At 40.5% G+C, this 19,765-nt stretch overlaps 1 protein-coding gene across 14 annotated transcripts in view; it reads right to left on the minus strand.

Moving 5' to 3' along the window:
- Positions 1-19,765, minus strand: part of Mtus2 (microtubule associated scaffold protein 2) — a 620,658-nt gene that overhangs the window by 542,802 nt on the left and 58,091 nt on the right. For 4 of the 14 annotated variants that reach the window (XM_078016167.1, XM_078016161.1, XM_078016164.1 and 1 more), the window contains exon 1: positions 12,111-12,349. The exons of 5 other annotated variants lie outside the window; for them this stretch is intronic. The gene's annotated coding sequence lies outside the window, so the exon portion shown is untranslated. Of the gene's footprint in view, positions 1-11,852; positions 12,072-12,110; positions 12,350-12,411; positions 12,642-19,765 lie in introns of those variants that run through there. 5 more of the 14 variants (XM_078016166.1, XM_078016173.1, XM_078016172.1 and 2 more) reach the window with 5 other exon arrangements.

Raw genomic sequence — 19,765 nt, forward strand, 5'->3', positions numbered from 1 at the left:
CTGAGCTGCTGGGATTACAGGCCTGTGACACCGTGCCCAGAAAATTTGAGATTTTTATGAAACCCAGTCCTTATAATTTTTCTTCTGTCATTTCAGCTTTCAGTGTTATATCTAATAAACCATTACCTAAATCTGTAATATGAAGATTTACTCGTGTTTTTTCTAAGAGTTTTAGTGTTTTCATTCTTACGTTTAGATCAATGGCCATGCTGAGTTAACTTTTGAACCTGGTATGAAGTAGGTCAATGTCATCCTTTCACATGTGGACATTCTAGCTTCATTCTTCAAAAACTTCTTTCTCCACTAGTGTATCTTATCACCCTTGTTAAAAACCAATTAATCATAAGTTCAAGGGTTTATTTCTGGACTCACAATAATATACCACTGATGTATAGATTATTCTACTGTACCCTACTGTCTTGATTAAATTCGTTTTGTAGTAAGTTTTGAAATCCAATAGTGATGAATCCTTCAACTTCGTTCTGCTTTTTCAGTCTTGCATTGACTATTATGGATCTGTTGTTACATTTCAGAAGGACATAGGAAAAGACAGATGTGATTTTTATAGGAATTACATAGATCAATTTGGGAAACACTGGTATCTTAACAATTTTAAGTCCAAAAAAAAAAGATATCCTACCTTTTATTTAGATTCTCCTTAACTTCTTTCAACATTTTGTCTACTGAAGACACCAGTCTTTTGTTACATTTGTTCCTAAGTATTTTGGTATTTTTTGACACTATTACACATGAAATTTTTTCTTAATTTTCAGATTGTGCACTTTAAATGCATATAAACACAAGTGACTTTATGCATCCTGTATCCTGCCACTTTGCTGAACTTACTAGTTCTAATGGCTTGTGTGAGTGAGCATGAATGTGTGTATGTGTGTCTATATTAGTGTGTGGAAACCCTTGGGATTTTCCATAGTATACAAGATCCTATCATCTGCAAATACAATTTTACTCTTCCTTTCTAATCTAGATGACATTTATGTTTTTCTTGCCTGATTACCTTGGCTAGAACTTCCAGCCTGATGCTGAATAAATGTGACAAGAGAAGTATCCTTGATTGATTCCTGAACTTAGAAGGAAAAACAGGTTCCTGCCCTGTTTTCATAGATGCCCTTCCTGCAACTAAAGAAATTTCCTTCTATTCCTCATTTTGTGAATGTATTTATGATAAAGCACTGTAGGGATTTTTCAAGTGTTTTCCCACATTTACTGAAATGATTATGTGTTTTTTGTACTTTATTCTACTAACATAGTTTATTACACTTGTTTTTATATTGCATTGCTCAGATAAATCCCATTTTATATATAATCATTTTATATGTTGCTGTTTCCTGTTTGAGGATATTTAGTGCAGATTTTTACAACTCTATTCATAAGAAATACTAATCTGCATTTTTTTTCCTGTCATGTCTTTGGTTATCAAAGTAATACTAACCTCCGAGAGTGAATTAGAAATGTTATCCCCTTTCCCATTGGGGAACAGAGATTATGCAAAACTGCTTTTAATTCTTTAAGCAGAATTTACCAAAGAAGCCCCTTGGTCTGGACGTTTCTTTGTGGGCAATGTTTTGCTATTATTTCAATCTTTTTTCTTGTTACAGGTCACTTCATGTTTTCCATTTCTTCTTGAGTCAGTTTGGCAATGTGTGTCCTTCCTAGGAGTTTGTCCATTTTGTTTTGGTTATCCAATTTTCTGGCATAAAATTATTCATCATGTTCCTTCATAATGCATTTTATCTCTCTTCTTCACTCATTCTGACTTCAGTAACTAAGTCTTCATTCTTTTTCTATTAACCAGTAAGGTTTCTCAATTTAATTGATCTTTTCAAAAGGAAAATTTTTTACTTTCATTGATTTTTCTCTGTTGTTTTTCTACTTCTTTTATTTCTGCTTTGGTCTTTACTATTTTCTTCCCTTTGCTTATTTTGGGTTTGGTCTGCATTTCTTTTTGTACCTCACAAAATGAAGGTATAATTCAGTGAGGTTTTGATTTGAGTTATCTCTCTTTTGCCAACACAGGCATTTACAATAAAAATTTCCCTCTAAGGACTGATTCATTTGCCTCCCGCATGGCTTAGTATATTGTATTTTTGTTTCCATTCATCTCAAAACATATTCCATTTTGCCTTGATATTTCTTCTTTGACAGCTTAGTTATTTAGAAATGTATTGTTTCCACATTTTCTGAATTTCTGAAATTTCTACCTGCTAGTGATTTTCTAATATTCCAGTGTGATCAGAGAATATACTTTGTATGATTTAAAACCTTTTAAGTTCATCAAAACCTGTTCTAATAACCTAATACATGATCTATTTAAAGAATTTCCTATGTGCACTTGAGAACAATAAGTATTCTGCTATAAGATGGTATTCTATATATGTCTGTTAGTTCCAGTTGATTTATAGAGTTGCTCTAGTTTTCTATTTCCTTGCTGATATTCTGCTAGTTCCAATTCTTTATTGAAAGTGGAGTATTAAAGTCTCTAACAACTGTTGATAAATTTTCTATTTCTCTTTTCAATTCTTTGTTTGTTTCTTTGTTTTGTTTCAGTACTAGGGATTTAACATAGGTGTGCTGTACCACTAAGCTATATCCTCAGCCCTTTTCATTTTTTATTTTGAGACAAGGTCTTGCTATGCTGCTAATGCTGGCCTCAATTTTGTGATCCTCCTGCCTCATGCTCCCAAATAGCTAGGATTATAGGTGAATACCTGTGCCCAGTTCCACTTACACTTAATGTAATTACTGGTATGGCAAGATTTAGATCTCTCATTTTGTTATTTGTTTTCTATTGGTCTTATGTATTTTTGTTCTGCTATTCCTGTCTCCTTTTGTATAAAATATATATTTTTCTGAATACCATATTAATTCCCTTTTTTCTTTTATTATATATTATTTTATTTTCTTAGTGGTTTATACTCTATTATATTCACCTATCTAATCACCTTTAATGGCACTCTTTATTTTTTCCTACGGATTTGAGTTACTGGCTAGTGTCCTTTCATTAAAATCTGAAAGACTTCCTTTAATATTTCTTGTAGGGCAGGTCTTCCAGGGACAAATTTTCAATTTTTTTCCTGAGATATCTTAATTTTGTTTTGAAAGATAACTTTGCTGGATATAGAATTCTTTATTTTCTTTTACTTAGTTACTTTGAACACATTATCCCAATACCGTCTGGCCTCCATGATTTCAGATGACATGTCAGCTGTTAATCTTATTTTGGATCACCTTTTTGTGATGATTCACTTTCTTCTTGTTGCTTTCTGTCTTGACATCTAACAGCTTGCACCTGGATGTGGATATCTTTGTGTTCATACTCAGAGTACATTGTGCTTCTTGAACACACAGACTAATGTTTTAAATGAAATTGGGGAAATGTTTTATCATCGCTTCCCAAGTACTCTTTCTGTCCCTTTTTATCTCTCTCCTCCTTCTGAATCTTCCATTTATGCATATTTTGGTACTCAAAAGTCTGAGGTTCTATCTACTTTCATTTATTCTTTTGTCTATCGGTTCCTAAAACTGAATAATTTCAATTAATCTATTTTCAAGTTTGCCAATTCTTTCTTCTGATGGTTTAAATCTACTGATGAGTCTCTGTAATGAATTCATTTTAATCATGGTACCTTTCAACTTCATAACTTTTAATATCTTTCTCCCATTATTCTATTGGTGAGACATCATTTTCAGACTTTCTTTTAGTTTTTCACACAAGGTTTCTCCTAGATCCTTGAATATGTTTATAATGGCTGATTTAAATTATTTGTCTAATAAGGCCAATATCTGAACTTTCTCAGGAATTTTTTTATTTCTTTCTTTCCCTGCATAGTTCCTTTCCATATGTCTTTACGCATGCTGTAATTTTGTGTTGAAAATCAGATTCTAAGTAATATGACAACTTCAAAAATCAAATTCAACCCTCCCCACTAAGGTTTACTGTTGTTTATATTTGTTGTTTTTGTTGTTCCTATTACTGTTTTCCAATTCCCTGGACTAATTATTTTAGATCTATTTTCTTTATCATGTGCAGCTATTGAAGTCTAACATCAGTGTTCAGCAAAAGATAAGACAGAGAGGTATCTCTAAAACCTTGGGCCAATATGTCTTGCAATCTTTTCTGAGGGTCTGCGTGTGTTGTTACCTGTTTTTAACACCCCAATGGGCAGTTTACAACTCTGCATTAATCTTTTCTTCCTACTTGTGCAGAGCTTCAATGTCAGCTAGTTTTTCCTGGACATGCACTGGCACCTGGACCTTCTAGATTCCAAGGACTATTTCAAAATTTTTTAGAGCCTTCTTAGATATCTCCTTTCACAGTTTTTCTTGTAAATTTTGTGGTCAAATTCTTGCTAACCCCAACTGCCACCACCACCTCAGGCAGTTACATGTGAAACAATTGCTGATAATTTTTTTTCAACAAAAATGCCTCAGGGCTATTCATACAGAATGAGTTTCTAGGTAGATTAAATAAAAACAAACTTAAGAGATTAAGCTTTTCAGAAAGCTGCCAGACAGGCCACACAGTAACAACTTCTTGAGAACAGGGCTTTTAGAGAGCTGCAAATTTGTTCCATCCCTTTGAATGCCTTCTAGGTTATTTTTCAACATATGGATACTGCTAGATGGAGCAGTGGGGGTGGGGGGGAATGGAAATAAGGTGAGTTTAAATGCCATAAAGTTCAATGTTCTCATTGAGATTCAATCCTTTTTCTTGAAAAAATACTCCTCATATTGTTGAAAGCTTTTGGTCAATTTTACAATTCAAAAAAATAGCTTTATCTTTATTTTTACTGGTTTTCCCATTGCTGATGCGCAGAAGAAGAATTTTTAATTAATTTTTTTATTCATTGCATTTTAATTTATAAATAATAGTGGGATTCGTTGTAATCTATTTGTACATGCATGTAATTTGGTCAATTTCATAGGGAGGATTTTCAGAATATCTTTTATTTCATCACAGATGTGCTTCTGAGATCAATATTTGAATGCAATATTTTTTAATCAAAATTAAAGCGAAAAATAAATCCACGATGAGCAAAGTATCAAAATTTCAAGAGAATGAGAGATCAGTACCACTGTTTTTTTTCTTTGGTGTCAGGCTCCAGTATAATCTTGGCTTCAATTAAAATTTTGGAAGTTTGTTCATTATAGACATTTTACATAAATTTTTATTAATCACATTAAAATTTTAGTTTTTATTTCTGAATTTTTCAGTACCTTCTCAAACTTTGTGCCCGAGTCAAGTGCCAGAGTTAGCCCCTAGAGGTGACCCAGAGAATGGTGATTTTCAGATCACATTTTTTTTCTAATTCACCAAACTGAGATACTAGTTCTCACTCACATTTATATTCCATTGCAATATCTTGGGCTATTTTTGATATTATAAACTTATAATCTAGCAGAAGACTTTCAGTACAGAGTTTGGAGGTATAAGACAATGATGCAGATACACTAAAATAACTTCATAACTCTAGTAATAGAGGCAAGTTAGGTAACTCAGTAAAAAATACATTACTAGTTGTCAGTTAAACTAATGCAATGTGGGAATTTTTTTTAAAAAAAAAATCTCACTAGTGTTATTCAGGAAATTAAATGGAATGTTCGGCACATCCACCATACAAACCTCCTAAGAAACCATGGAACACCGAGGAGAAAATGCATTAAGTTTAGAGAAGTCAGTTTCAACTAAAATTATTCTGCTTCATGATTTCAGTTTTCAAGTTGACTTCCTCTGAACATAAACTGATTGTAATATAAGAATTAGGACCAAAAAAAATATGTGTTTGGTTTAATACATGACAAAATTTCCAACCTGAGAATAAAATTATTCGTGGGTAGGGAAAGATTGCCTGTGTCGAGAAGCTATTTTGAGGGAGTGATTTCAAACAGCTTAGTACAAAAGCAATTAATTCTGGATGATTTGAGATTACTTCTCCTAAACTGTCATCAACAGAGATAGTGCTCATATTAAGTTTTCAGATTAGTACTTTGCAGTAGCAGTCAAGTAAAGTGTGGAAATTTAACTTCTCCACTAGGTGTGTGCCATTTGCCTCTGCTGCTTTATTGTCGCTTCTTATAATTCATGGCTCCAAACTTCATACTCTCTCCACTGTGCTTTTGAAAATCACTGAATCGGTATTAGCCTTTTTCTGGACAAATTTATTTGCTTTATTACAATCCTTATAAAAGTTAAGGCACTCCATTGGATTTTAATTTATTCAGGTGAGTAAATCTTCTGAAAGTTGCCATCAACCTGTCATTTATACTGGTTTGGCTCTAATCACATACACTGTTGACTTATGAAAATGACTGTAAACACTGTTTTGTTTTTCTACAGGAACCAAACCTACTGTTTCAATACACCTCTAGGTACACCAAGGATGGTAAGACTAATAAAGAGAAGTCTTAAGGGGTCATACCACCTATCCTCTCCGGGACAATGAAAGTGTACTTGCCTGAAAGAAAATCAATCTTATCTTAAAAACTGACAACAGACAGAACTAACAATTTACAAGCTCTTCTCCTTATATCTAAACTCTGATGATAAAACGGGCTTTAGAAATAAGAGACCAGCATAATCATTTATTTTATTTATTCATTCATCTGATCGTTTATTTACTTACTACTTAGAAAATATAAGGAAAAGAATCTCAAAGAAGGTTAGAATGAATAAGAGTTTGAAAAGTAACACGATGATATCTTAAAATCAACAGATTTCGGGATATCAATTAGTTATGTTATACAATAAAAATGTCAAACCAATCGGTTATGTAACAAAAGCAATTAGAAGGTCCACTCAAAAAAAGCTAAAGAATACCAACCACACAGGAAGAGCCTTGAATCCTTCATATTTTAAACGTGATAAGGCATGTGAGAGACACTTACAAAGAGGCCACATGAAGTGATGACAAGCACAGGAGCAAGAACACCAGTCTCCCATAAGTGCCACCTCTCTAATGTCACCTACAAACGTGCTGGGTCAAGCGGCTAAGATGCTCCCTACCTACCAGAAAACAATCCAGAAAATTTCCACATGGAAGATTTCTTCTTTGGTTCTTGAAGTTTAAAGATAGTTATAAGCTAATGGCCTGAAAAACTAAACAGATATCCCACACCCCTGTCCCACCCACGTGGCCCTGTGTGTCCAGCAAGGCTGTAACTAAAACCAGGCAGGTTTCTACTCCCAGCGGCTTCTTCACCATCTGTACTGAGAGAACCATGACAGTCCAGGCCAGGTCCACACCTGTGCAGTGTGTGTGCGTGTTTGTCTTATCACACGTAAGGCACTCATGCGGGCATCCAGAAGCCTCCGTCAGCCACTGAGCAATTTCTCTTCCTCCGACTCAAGCTGCCTCTGGGCCAGGAGGTTCTCTCTGGCTCAGTTTTACTCAGAAAGTTGCTCTGGATTCCAGGTATTCAGACATTCCTCGGGGAAAAGGAGTGAGGATCCCACTGTCAACATCCTTCTTCTACCTTTCTGTCACAGTTAACGTATTCCTAGGGGGGCTGCAGGGATTCCAAGGTGAAATGGAACCTGCCAGCTGGTCCCGAGGCGGTGACAGACCCGCGGGAGCCATCCATGAGACACACAACCTCCCTCCCTACTCTCTTTAGATGATGGTCCAGGCTGGATCCAGATGCCCTTAGAGCAGCCCTTGGCTGCTCCTGGTTCCTGGCCACCACAGGACCTGAGGCTCCCAGAGCAACACCAGCTTTTGACGCAGTGTCAGGTGGTGGGAAGAAAAAGGGGTGCTGGAGGAGACAAGCTGACAGTTTATCTGCACATTAGCATGAAAATCCCTCCATGGTGCCCACAGCACCTTGCACCCCTCATGAGTGCCAGCAGAGGCCTGCAATTGCCATCCCCCAAAGCCCTACATCCATGTGGCTCACTCTTCCATCACCTTTTAGGCTCAGCTCAACATCCCCTCTCAGTGAGCTCTCCCCCGCTACCCTGCTTGAAATCACAGTTCTCTACCTCACACTCTTCCTCTCCCACCTTTGATTTATTTTTTTCCATAGTACCATCCCTACCTGAGATATTAAATATCTGACTTCATTCATCTAGTTCTATTATACTGTAAGTCCTTCAGGGACACAGTTATTGTCTGTTCTGTTCACTGCTCTCTACCCAACGCCTACAACAGTGCCTGGCACACGTAGACACTCCAAAGTATTTGCCAGATGGTCTCTTTTAAATGAGGGGAAGCCAGGTGCTGTGGTGAGCTTGGAAGGCTGAGGATCACAAGTTCAAAGCCAGCCTTAGCAACTTAGTGAGGCACTAAGCCAACTTAGCAAGACCCCGTCTCTAAACAAAATATGAAAAGGGGCTGGGAATGTAGCTCAGTAGTTAAGCACCTCTGGGTTCATCCTTATACCACAAAAAATATAAAATAAAATAAGGGGGGAAAAAATCTAGACACTAGTTAAAGGCAGTAAAGACAGATTTGACCAGTGCTCACAGGACAAAGCTTTCAATTGAGAAGTGAGCTCCGTTTTGGTCCTGCAGAGGGGACTGTGTGCTTTAAAAGGAGAATGAGTAAGGAAGAATGACTGACAGCTCAAAGGGAAAGGTCAAAGCTTCTGAAAAGCAGGTGAAGTGAGTGGCCAGTGTTGACACAATTAGGCCCTCTGCATCTGTTAACTAACACTTGCCAAAGTTAGGTCCTATTCTCATTCGGAGAGTGAAAACAGAGCCCTATCCTTCCTGAGGAGCACATTTCAAAGAAATGGCTTTTTAGGTCTTTGAGAAAGACACTCCTGGGCCACAGGAGACACATGTACATGGCAAATGGACAGAGAAAGGATTTGTAATTGTAGGTTTTTGTTTTCTTTCTTAAATGAATATTCTAAGAAAAGAAGCCAAGACTCTTCTGCCATATGTTTGCAAGAACAGAAGCTAAATTCTTGGAGGATAACTTTGACTTTTTCTAGGCAGGAGCTCATGCGGGACTGTGTCACTTCATGGTTTTGGGCTTCTAGAAACCATGTTAGAGAGTTTTCAAGTCCCTTAGTTGGGTGCATGGGGAGGGCAAAATAATTCATTATAAAAGTGGCATACGATGGTCAAAGACAGCTGAAAAAAGCATTCACAGGGGGAACATTCACAGGAGGAGAGAGTCTCTGTGGATGGATGGGTAATGGGTAGACGGATGAAGGGTGGTGAATGACTGACAGGTGCATGATGGATGATGGATGGGGTCCATGAGGTACATGCATTGATGGGAAGGGTCAAGAAGAAAGGATCTGAAAACATTCAAATTCACATACAAAGTAGAAAGCATTTGGGAGAAAAGGGAAAGTCCTCAACTCTTCAGCTACTGTCACAAACCTGGTTGATGAATGTAACAAGACACTCACTTGCTCATAAAAACTGCTCATCGGAAAAAAGTTGATTCACAGCTCATCTACTGACCTGCTTTGTCTCCTGTGGGATATTTTCTAGGTCTGAGTGTGTCTGCTCACTATTTAAAGTTCCTACCAGAGACAGAGCTAAGGAGCTTATAAAAAGGTCTCCCGTGGATCTGATGTTATCTGTTCCTATTAACTTTTAATTAATGAAACATTTAGTAGTTGTTTTTTCCTTTCCTTCCCCTTTGGCAGCCTGCCTCTGAGATGTGGAAGAGTTTTGACCCACTTTTGTCCCATCCCCGCCCACTACTCTGCTCTTCTCCACCTCTGGCTCATATTCAGAGCCAAAAAACTCCCCTTCGTGCAAGATGACAAGGCACTGAGCTGGTTCTCCCTCCAGGTAATGTCCTGATTTCAGGAGTTCCACACCATCCTAGGCTCGAGCAATCTCCATTTTCTCAACAGGCCAACTACAACATTGGCCCAGATTTCTTTTTCTTTTATTATCTTTTCATACATAGCCAAAAAAACTTAAAATAAGAAAAGGCAATTTTGTAAGTTAGCATTTGAACATAACTTGGAGGCAGGAGGAGATTGAGGGTTTGTGGAACCTTAGATATATAACTGCAAGATGGGGGGAGCATCCTCCCCATCTAAAAAAATCCAAACTACAAATGCAAACTTAGTTACGACCATGTGCCCCTCCCCTGGCTTCCAAAGACGCCTGGGTGCGGGACCTGAAGCTTAGGATTCATTAGCTTCCCAGTCAATCCCCCTCTGCTGGGAGATATAAAAGACTGGAGAGGTTTCTACTGCAGCATTCAAATCTCTAGAGAATCACTAAGCATAACAGTCCTCTATTACATCAATCCTCCAGACGCTATTCTTATCTCCCTTTCACAAACCACCATCCCTGCTGTTCCCTCTAATTTGGCAGCAGCAATTCATTATAAAACTGTGTGTGTGTATGTGGGACTGAGTTTGTGCATCTTCCCCCGATTTTGGCTTTAACAGCCTAGTTCCGTGTCAATTATGTAATAGCCAAAACAGGGAATTTAATGGAATACCAAAAGCACAGTTGTAGTTCTTACATAAGCCTACCATAAACCATAAAGCATAAGATCTGCTCCCAGGTTTGGATTTGAAATTACATAAGGTAGAACAAAAACAGATTCAGCAGTAAGATCTCCTTCCAACCTTAAAAAACAGTAAAAAGCTTTTTACACTTAATTGGCTAGTTTATACTGCATTAACATGGTAAGTTTTTGGTTTGGCAGGGGGAAAAAATAGTTCTTAATGAGATTTGATTATTTTATCATGTAAACATAAAAGAATATTCTGGCACCACTACTCAACTTTAACTGCTCTCTCTGTTCAGTGAACTGTACCCCCCTTAGGACTCCCATAAGTATTCTACATGGGATTATGGTTCCCTGATAAACATCAGTGATTCTTGACAGGAAAAAAAAAAGTCAAAAATTATTTAGATGAAATACATAAGTACACATGCTAAAATTCATCAAGGTAGCTTCTTTCCAATACTGTTTTTCTCTTTTCATGTTTCAAACCCCACATTTTTTACTTACCTTAAACCACTGTAGCCACACCTCAGGCTACAAAGTAACAAATTAAAAGAAACAGTGCCCTCCAACGGGTGTCACTTCTGGCTATGCATGAGAATCCCCATGAGAGCTGCTAAGCTAAGAGATGCCAAGGCATTACCCCAAATCCATTAGCACAGAATACCAGGGTGGCAAAAGGGGTGCCTAGACATCACTTTGATGCTTTCTACTTGTGTCTTCTTCTTACCTGAAAAAAAATAACTACTGCTAAGAGCAGAGGGGAAGAGAAGGAGAGAAATCTTTAGTAACTGGAAACTCACAATTACTAATTTTCCATCAGATGGCAAAATAAATTTATCCAATAGTTTCAAAGTCATAAAGGAAATCCGTGTGATCTATTCTATCACACTATCAGTGAGTAGTCAAAAGAATTCTCACCAATTTTTACAACAGACTTTACAAAACCTGTTTTGCGTTTTAAACCTTGACAGTTCTACCTAATGAATCTTTTAAAGGGCCATATATTATCTGAAAAGGATTTCCCTCCCTAAGGTCCTGCTGATCTTCAAGGAAAGTTTTGGGTTGAAGCAGAAATTACAGGTCTGACTTCCTGCGCTCTTCTCAGATGCTCTGGTCATCACTCATAACTTTACCAATGAGCAAATATTTTTAAAGCACTTATATAACAGGGAGTACAGGCTCCTTTGGTATCTCGCCAAGTGTACTTCTTCCCGTGTTTGTATTTAAAATAGAATGGTAGTAACATCACTTGTGAGCCTGAAATTCCTTCTGCGCACAGGCTCAGAATGGGGGTGGGGGGGAGCTCCGAGGAAATAACACATTCATACTATATTAAGACGAAGACATAGACCAAATTATCCAACACTGGGGGTGGGAGGGGGGTCGCTCTAACCAACCTACCATCGCTTCTGAAGCTGAGGGTGTTCAACCTGGCAGCCCGCGAAGGTGCCAAATGGGCTGCAATGTCTCAGTCGAAGCAGGTGATGTGGGTAGAAAAGAATGAATGTTCCGGTGACAGAAAAGCCCACAAATGCTGCGCTGCCCCGAGCCTGGCCGCCTCACTCCCCAACTGTGCACCTGTCTCCTGGTCGGATCCAGAAGGCAGGCGCCAGAGACCAGCGCAATCCCGCCGGACCATGCAGAAGAGGATTCGCTCACCTGGATCAGAAAGAGGTACACGAGTCCACCACTGCCCTCAAGACGACTCCCGTGCTGGACACGCTTCCTCCTCCTCCTTCCCAGCAGGAGTTTTCAATTAACCGTCACGTCTGGACTCCTAGCTGATCGGTCAAGATTTCCGCAAAAGGGGACCACAAACTTGCCCAGAGAGCCAGCAGAGGTGGCGCTGGTGGAGGGCGCGGGGCGCCCCCGCACCTGGAGACGCTCCCGTGAGCTGTCACCTCCGCCCGCCCACGCTCGCCCGCGGCGGCTGCGCTGGGCTCCGCGCCCCCGCACTCACCTCGGCTCAGGCAACGCCCAGGCCGCCGCCCAGCTCCGGGAGCAGGGGGCAGCCGGGCGCCGGGGCCGGGACCTCCGGCACCACGCCTGGGCGCTCGTCGCGTCGGCCGCGGTAGCGACTGATGCTCTGGACGCCTTGCCCGGACAAAGACCAAGCCGCGGGTCCCGCAGCCGCCCAGCCAAAGCCGCCGAGCGCGCCGCGCACCCCGCGCGCCTTGCCAGCGAGGTGCCGTCCGCGGTGACAGCGGCCGGGCGGCGAGCCGACCGCGCGGGAGGCGGCGCGGGACGACAGAGGTGCGCACCCCCTCCTGGCCGCCCGGAGATGCACAAGCCGAGCCCCGGGCGCCTCCTCCCGGCCCGCGCCCCTCGCCCCGCGCCACAGACCGCAGCCCCGCCGCCGGGAGCCTCGGCGCCCTCTGCTGGCCACTCTGCGCTCGCTCCTGCGCGCGCGCCGTCCAGCTCCAGCTCCTGGAGAGCGGTGGGCGCGGCACCGGCCGCTGTCCCCGGCCAGCGCTGTCCCCAAGCTTCAGGAGACACCAGGGAAAAGAAAGAGTAAGACTGAGTTGGTGTCCACGGGGCGGGGGGCTTAGAGGAGTGGGATCTGCGGTTTTCCACTTAGGACAGAAGAGGGAGCAGCTTCTCATTACATGCACAGGGTTCCTGATTTACAGGAGCCCAAAGCCGTCTCTGAAAGGGCTTGCAGAATAGGCAGGTGTTTCTCTAAAAGCAGGCTTACTTCTGCGTTTCATAAGCACCAAATGTGCCTACGCACTGTTGGAAGGGTTCCAGCAAGCCTTGACCGCACTTATAGTAAATAGATAAATTAATGACTATTATTATTATCAGAGACCCAGTTCTACCTGAAATGTTGCGGTTCCCCTAAGCAGTGCAGCTTATAAGGTTTGAAAAAGCAACTGAGACTGGAGCCTCTGGGTTCAAAACACAATGGAATAAAAATTCATAATGATAAAGATGGAATGATGGTGCCCATCTGCCCATCTTTCCACAAGTTGGTTTTTGTTTGTCGTTCTCGTTTAGGGGGTGTCTTTTTTTCAGATTATTGAGCAATATTTTATACTAGTTCTTTTTCTTAATAAACTGGATTACATGGTAAAGGGAAATCATGAACTAGTACTTTTTTCACACTACTGTCTTTTCCAATTATTCTATCCTATTTCCCTTTTCCTCTGGAAGAATCTAGGGCAGATTTTATAGCTTTTCCTGTCTCTCGGGTGCTAATAAACATTCTGATTTGCTGGTATTGCAAAGTCTGGCCCAATCCACATCAACTTTAATCTCCATCCATTTAGCCTTCTCCAGTTTCCTCCACCATTCACCAGCCTGACCCAAGCCCAGAAGCCCGTGTGAAGAAGCCACCCCCCTTGCTAACTTTTGCTTCCCATTTCTGTGTCCCCTCCACTGGTGAAGCCTGTATCCAGGTGGCGGTGGAGCCTCGTCCTGCCCCTGCAGCCTCCTCTTCAGCTTCCTCTCTTTTGGTCCAGCTCAAAAACACCCACTGAAGGGCACAGTGCCCTGGTAGGCAGACCAGACGCCTTCTTTTACATCTGCTCTGGCCCACATTTTGGCCATCAGACTCTATAAGTGCACGCTGAAGACACTGCAGCCCACTGTCCTCAATCTCTGGTCACTTACAGCTCTGGCCTCTGTCCTTGAAGTCTCTCAAGCAGCTCTGGCTCAAGTGTCCCCACACTCTGAGTGACACATACCAGGTTCTCCAAGGAGCTCTCCTAAAGCATGCCTTCCTTCCCATAAAGCAGGTGAACTCTCCCTCCTCTCCCTGGCATCCTGTCAATCTCACTCCCATCCTTCTCTTTGATCAATTCAGTCTGAGTTGAGGTGACACAAACCTCACTTAGCAAATTCTACCGTGATGGCCCCATACCTTAATTTCTAGGTGGAAACACATGTCTCTGTGGCATTATGAAGGTGACTCCCACAGGTCTCAGATCACAAGCGCATAACTAACTGCCTCTAATTGTCACACCTTGGGATCCAACATGGTATTCATCTAGGATCACATGTACCCCAGCTGTTCCCAGCCCATACTGAGCATGGTGAGAACATGAGAGCTGCACCATTTCTGCCTGATGCAAGCTCCCAGAACTCCCACCGTCCCTCAGAGCTCCCTTGGGACTGAGTCACCCTGGAGCGCTTCCTCCCTCAACATTTCCCCACCCTCTCTTCATTCACATGCCAGACTTATGCACCCTCTTCCTCCCGCACAATTTTTTTCCTAATATAGGTTTATCCAACACAGTTATTCTATGTCTGGAAAATTTATTCTAGGACCCACTGTACATACCAAAATATGAAGGATGTTCAAGTTCCTTAGATAAAATTGTATAGCGTTTGCACAGAACTCTTACACATCCTCCAATAGACTTTCCAACGTCTCTAGATGACTTATAATACCTAACACAGTGTAAATGCTATGGAAATAGTTGTTGTGCTGTATTAAGACCAACATTAGAAGGATGAGAGGTGGGAGGGAAAGGGAGAGAGAAGGGAAATTGCATGGAAATGGAAAGAGACCCTTAGGGTTATACAAAATTACATACAAGAGGAAGTGAAGGGAAAGGGAAAAATAATACAAGGAGGAGGAATGAATTACAGAATACAACAGACATGAGTATGTCAATATGTAAATCAATGAAAGTGTAACTGATGTGATTCTGCAAGCTGTATACGGGGTAAAAATGGGAGTTCATAACCCACTTGAATCAAAGTGTGAAATATGATATATCAAGAACTATGTAATGTTTTGAACAACCAACAATAAAAAAAATAAATATTTAAAAAAATACAAAATAGGTGAAAAGTATGTCAATGTTTAGTTTTTCATAGCAAAAAAAAATCTTTCTGCAAAGAACAATAAAAATTTGTCTCACTTCAAAAAAAAAAAAGAAAATAATTGCAAGAAAAAAAAATGTAGACATTCAGTACAAATGCAACCACCGTAGGCCTAATGACATTTGTGACCAGTGATAAGGACCTGCAGATATGAATAGCCAGCTATATATGTTTTGCACATCTAAGTCCTGGGCATCTGCTTCTCAGAGGTCCCAAACCAGCACTATCAATTATGGTGCCCTATTTTCAATATAAGTGCCATTTTAACCTTTACTGTATTTAACATTCAGCTATACTTAGAAACTACAGGAAGAAGCATAGAATATTCTTCCGTGGAGAAAAACTGGAATCAGCAGGTATCTTCGTGGACGTCCTCTCCCAAACCCCCAAGCACAGCCTGATAAAATAACTCAAATGCAGATAGTTTACTTTGGAAGGTTATCTGAGGAAGTAGGAGTAACAGAACTGAGATTTCTGAGACAGAAAAGCATGAAAAGGTAATAGAAAGGCCATTCTCATTGGCAACAGGTTCACAGGTGTACAATACCACCGTGATCTCCGAGAAGCTAGGAAAGTCCTCCCTGAATGGTTATTTCAAAGTCATGAGCCTGAGTATTTACCCTCTAGCTCCTATTCTCTGCTGACTGAATTGCCTTGCTGCTTTAAGTCCCAAAGCTTTAGAAAAACAGAGAAACCCTTTGACAGCATCCTTGAGGTAGGATGCAGTAAACTCAAGCCCAGCTCAGGAGGTATACCCATCAGAACCTGGCAGAGAGCAGACAGAGAATGTGGTACAGAGCATCGAAGGTTTGCATGAGGGGCTGAGAGTTAGGAGGCCCTGAGTTTGGTCCCTAGCACCACAAGGAAAGTCATGAGTGACATCTGGGCGTAAGACTGGCTGACCAAAAAGCAGAAAAGTTATTGAGTCCATGTCTGTGGAAAGGGTCAGAAACCAGGATTCAATAGAGGGAGAGATTGAACTGTGACTTAGCCTCAGCCAAGCCCCTGGGGAGCTCTGGAAAATATATGGAGCAGGGTGCTAAAGCCTATTCCTACCAGTTCACCAGTGCCAGTTGTTACATTTTTAGGAATTTTGTGGGCCAGTTGTTAAACAGAGTCATATTAGAGATTATATAAACCTATAATTATATGTATGTATATATGTATGCATATATGTGTGTGTGTGTGTGTGTGTGTGTGTGTGTGTAAAACATTGGAAATAAACACTCAGAACTCCTCACTTCTCAATTACTGCATGACTGGTAAAGTAGGTTCTTGAGTTTATTTACAGCTAGCATATGTGCATCATAGAAATTCCACATGGTATGTTCTGTTTTGCATCTATTCCCAGCCACACGTTCAGTGATGTCATTTTGAAAGGATATCATTTATAGGTTGAAATCACAGAAACTGGCAGCTCTACAGACCATGGTGTTTTCTCTCAGGGGCAGTGATTAAGCTCTTCCCGCTGCATAGAGGACAGGAGCAGAGCTGTCCCAGGCTGGACTGAGTGGCTGGATATCTGCCCTCCTGGAGCTGCGATTGGATATTGACTCCCTAGGGAAGGTAGTAGTCTCTTAGTGAGGGGCCCTCTGCAGGCCAGGCAGGCATTGAAGGAGGCACAATCCATTTCCTCACAATATTACCAACAGCTGGGGTGACAGATACTTGAAAGGAACTCTAGGCTGAACTTCTCTATACCTCCCACAACCAGCATAAAATTGTAGGTTTCCTTTTTTAAAATTTAATATCTTACCCCATCAAAATACCAATGACATTCTTCACAGAACTAGAAAAAAAAAAAATTCATTCGGAATAAAAGACCCAGAACAGCCAAAGCAATTCTAAGCTAAAACAGCATTGTTGGAGGTATCACACTACCTGGCTTCAAATTAAACAGAGCTATAGTAATAAAAACTTCATGGTACTGGCATTAAAAGAGACACATAGGCCACTAGTACAGAATAGAAGACTCAGAGACAAGCCCACACATCTACAATCATATGGTCTTTGATAAAGATGACCAAAATGCACATTGAAGGAAAAAACAGCCTTTTTAACACATGCTGGAAAAACTGGTTATCCATATGTAGAAGAATGAAACCAAACCCTTATCTCTCACCCTGCACAAAAAATCGACTCAAAATGGATCAAAGACATAGAATTAGAACAGAAGCTATGACACTCCTAGAAGAAAACAAAGGGTCAACACACCAGCAGAGGCACAAGCAATGACTTCCTCCATAGGACACCTAAGGCTCAGGGAATAATGCTAGGAGTTAATAGACGGGACGGCATCAAATTTAAAAGCTTCTGCATAGCAAAGGAAACGATTAGGAATGTGAAGAAAGAACCTACAGAATGGGAGAAAAATCTTTGCAAGCTACTCTTCTACCAGAGAAATCAGGTCTAATGTATACATGAAGAACTCAAAAAACTTTACACCAAAAAATCCGATAACCCAATTAATAAATGGGCAAAAGATCTAAACATACACTTTTCAAAAGAAGAAATACAAATGGAAAAAAAATACATGAAAAAAAAATGTTCAACACCATTGGCAATTAGGGAAATGCAAAGCAAAACTACACTGAGATTTCATCCCGTGCCAGTCAGAATGGCAGCCATCAAGAATACAAACAATAATAAATGCTGGAGAGGATGTGGAGCAAAAGGGATACTTTCACACTATTGGTGAGATCGTAAATTGTTACAACCACTTTGGAAATCACTAGTCAAAAAATCAGAAATGGAACCACCACGTGACCCAGCTACACCACTCCTTGGTATTCAACCTAAAGAACTAATGTCATCATACTATACTGATACGTGTTTTTCCATGTTTATAGCGGCATAATTCACAATAGCCAAACTATGGAACCAGCCTAGGTGTCCATCAAAAATTAATGGATATAAAAGAGAATAAAATTATGGCATTTGTAGGTAAATGGATGGAGTTAGAGAATATCATGCTAAGCGAAGTAAGCCAATCCCAAAAAACCAAAGGCCGAATGTTCTCTCTGATAAGTGGATGCTGATTCATAACGGGGACGAGTGGGGTGGGGGGTCATGAGAAAAATGAAGGAACTGTGATTGGACCAAGGGGTGGGAGTGGAGGGGAGGAGAAATGGGGGAAGGAGAGATGGTGGAATGAGATGGACACCATTACCCTAGGTACATGTATGACTGCACATATGATGCAACGCTACTACATGTACAACCAGAGAAATGAAAAGTTGTACTGCAATTGTGTACAATGAATCAAAATGCATTCTGCTGTCATATAGACCTAATTAGAATAAATACATTTTTTAAAAAATGAATTGATAAAGAAAATGTGGTACATAAACACTATGGAGTTGTAGTCATCCATAAAGAAGAATAAAATCATGTCATTTGCAGGAAAATGAATGGAACTAGAGATGATTATGTCAAGCAAAATAATCAAACTCAGAAGGTCAAGGACATGTGTTTTCACTCACATGTGGAAGCTAGAGAGGAAAAAGGGGAAGAAAAATGGAGGTGGATCTCATGGAAATCAAAGTGAGATCAGTAAAGGAGAGGAAGCGAGGGGTGGGAAGGAGGGAGGGAGGGGGAGAAGTGCAGGGAATGATATTGACCAAATTATCTCACTTTATTGTGTGTATGCAGCAATGAATTCCACCTCAACTATAAGGCACCAATAAAAATGTGGAAAAAATTAAAAATAAAAATATAATGGGTCTTTTTCATAACTCACCCTTTCACTGATGATGTAGCCCCCAGAGACTCTATGTGGAGGTCCTATTTTGAACATTTATCTTTGCATAAAGCAAAGACCTAGTCCACCTCTAAAACAGTCAAACACCTAAAGCTCCTAGCAATCTGTTAATTGAGTACTTATCACTCTGATTTCAGCTTTTTTCTAGTGAGTTGGACTAGGTGTTAAAATGCATTATAAATGCCCTGGGTTCTCCGAAACACACAACATGAGACAAAGACTTTTGTGTAGATAGTTTATTTGGGAACTGATCCCCTCAAAAGAAGGAAGAAAAAAACAACACTGAAAATCATAGATTTAGCCACTATTCCACATGGCATAGGTTCAATTTTGCTGGCTTCCTATAAAATGCATCTCAGATATGTGTCTTGCACCATTCACATTTCCTGTGCTTTCCATTAAGTCCAATCCATCCACCTTCATGGTGGTGGCCAGCAGTTATCTCCAAAATATTTAAGAGCAGTTGGCTAGAGGAACAAGTCAAAATCTGTGCTGTTGTACCTGATTCCTAGAAGGTAATGAAAACCAACATTTTCTTCCTCTACTTCCATTTCCAAATTTTCTTTGCCTCTGCCAGGATTTTGGTCAGGCAAGGTTGCTTATCAGATGGAGGGACCCTGACCTTCCTCCCCAAGAGACCTGGACCCTCAGTTGCCTTGCCTCTGTTGAGCCATGACTGCTATAATAGTCCATCCATTGCCATTGCTGAGTGTGAAAATACCAA

Source organism: Ictidomys tridecemlineatus, chromosome 6 (genome assembly GCF_052094955.1).
Source record: "Ictidomys tridecemlineatus isolate mIctTri1 chromosome 6, mIctTri1.hap1, whole genome shotgun sequence".
Taxonomy (NCBI): Eukaryota; Metazoa; Chordata; class Mammalia; order Rodentia; family Sciuridae; genus Ictidomys; species Ictidomys tridecemlineatus.